General features: G+C 43.0%; 1 non-coding gene across 1 annotated transcript; it reads left to right on the forward strand.

Annotated features, from left to right (window-relative positions):
- Positions 1-2,207: 2,207 nt before the first annotated feature.
- Positions 2,208-2,315, forward strand: LOC112761708 (small nucleolar RNA R71). Its single transcript, XR_003182090.1, has one exon. It is a non-coding gene; the product is annotated as a small nucleolar RNA R71 (small nucleolar RNA).

A 2,315-nucleotide genomic window follows, 5' to 3' on the forward strand; every position in this document is an offset into this window, starting at 1 on the left:
ATCCTGTGGGGTCCACAGATCCTGAGGTGTTCAAGGATTTACAATCTTGCACCAAATTGGGCATGCAAAATGCCCTTGCACACAACTCTGGGCGTTCAGCGCCAGATTGGTGCTTGTTCTGGGCGTTGAACGCCCATTTGTAGCCTATTTCTGGCGTTGAACGCCAGAACCATGCTTGTTCTGGGCGTTCAGCGCCAGCTCTTCTCCAGGGTGCATTTCTGGCGTTCAAACGCCCAGATGCTGCCCATTTCTGGCGTTTAGCGCCAGAACCATGCTCTGTTCTGGCGTTGAACGCCCAAAACATGCTTCTTACTGGCGTTTAAGGTCTTCCTCCAGGGTGTGATTTTTCTTCTGCTGTTTTTGATTCCGTTCTCAAATTTTTGATTTATTTTGTGACTCCACATGATCATGTACCTATAAAGACATATAACTAATAAAAATATAATTGAATAAAAATTGGGTTGCCTCCCAACAAGCACTTCTTTAATGTCAATAGCTTGACAGTGGGCTCTCATGGAGCCTCACAGATGTGCAGAGCTTTGTTGAGACCTCCCAACACCAAACTTAGAGTTTGGATATGGGGGTTTGACACCAAACTTAGAGTTTGGTTGTGGCCTCCCAACACCAAACTTAAAGTTTGACTGTGGGGGCTTTGTTTGACTCTGCTTTGAGAGAAGCTTTTTATGCTTCCTCTCCATGGATGCAGAGAGAGATCCTTGAGTTGTAAACACAAGGTTGTCCTCATTTATTTGAAGGATCAATTCTCCTCTGTCCACATCAATCACAGCTCTTGCTGTGGCTAGGAAGGGTCTTCCAAGGATGATGAATTCATCCTCATACTTCCCAGTATCTAGGACTATGAAATCAGCAGGGATGTAAAGGCCTTCAACCTTTACTAACACGTCCTCTACTTGTCCATAAGCTTGTTTTCTTGAATTGTCTGCCATCTCTAGTGAGATTTTAGTGGCTTGCACCCCAAAGATTCCCAGTTTCTCTATTACAGAAAGGGGCATTAGGTTTATTCCTGAACCAAGGTCACACAGAGCCTTAAAGATCATGGTGCCTATGGTACAAGGTATTAAGAACTTTCCAGGATCCTGTTTCTTCTGAGGTAATGTCAGTTGATCCATATCACTTAGTTCATTGGTGAACAAGGGAGGTTCATCTTCCCAGGTTTCAATACCAAATAATTTGGCATTCAGCTTCATGATTGCACCAAGGAACTTGGCAGCTTGCTCTTCAGTAACATCCTCATTCTCTTCAGAAGAGGAATACTCATCAGAGCTCATGAATGGCATAAGGAGGTTTAATGGAATCTCTATGGTCTCTAGATGAGTCTCAGATTCCTTTGGTTCCTCAAAGTGAAGCTCCTTATTGATCACTGGACGTCCCAGGAGGTCTTCCTCCTTGGGATTCACGTCCTCTCCTTCCTTCACAGGTTCGGCCATGGTACTTAATTCAATGGCCTTGCACTCTCCTTTTGGATTCTCTTCTGTATTGCTTGGGAGAGTTCTAGGAGGGATTTCAGTGATCTTTTTACTCAGCTGGCCCACTTGTCCCTCCAAATTTCTAATGGATGACCTTGTTTCATTCATGAAACTTACAGTGGCCTTAGATAGATCAGAGACTAAGTTAGCTAAATTAGAGGTATTTTGTTCAGAGTTCTCTGTCTATTGCTGAGTGGATGATGGAAAAGGCTTGCTATTGCTAAACCTGTTTCTTCCACCATTATTAAAGCCTTGTTGAGACTTTTGTTGATCCTTCCATGAGAAATTTGGATGATTTCTCCATGATGGATTATAGGTGTTTCCATAAGGTTCACCTAAGTAATTCACCTCTGCTATTGCAGGGTTCTCAGGATCATAGGCCTCTTCAGAGGGCACCTCTTGAGTACTGTTGGATGCAGCTTGCATTCCATTCAGACTCTGAGAAATCATATTGACTTGCTGAGTCAATATTTTATTCTGAGCCAATATGGCATTCAGAGTATTAATTTCAAGAACTCCCTTCTTCATAGGCGTCCCATTATTCACAGGATTCCTCTCAGAAGTGTACATGAACTGGTTATTAGCAACCATGTCAATGAGTTCTTGAGCTTCTGCAGGCATTTTCTTTAGGTGAATGGATCCACCTGCAGAAGTATCCAATGACATCTTTGATAGCTCAGATAAACCATCATAGAATATATCCAGGATGGTCCATTCTGAAAGCATGTCAGAAGGACACTTTTTGGTCAGCTGCTTGTATCTTTCCCAAGCTTCATAGAGGGATTCACCTTCTTTCTGTCTGAAGGTTTGAACATCCACTCTAAGCTT

Source organism: Arachis hypogaea, chromosome 16 (assembly GCF_003086295.3).
Source record: "Arachis hypogaea cultivar Tifrunner chromosome 16, arahy.Tifrunner.gnm2.J5K5, whole genome shotgun sequence".
NCBI lineage: Eukaryota > Viridiplantae > Streptophyta > Magnoliopsida > Fabales > Fabaceae > Arachis > Arachis hypogaea.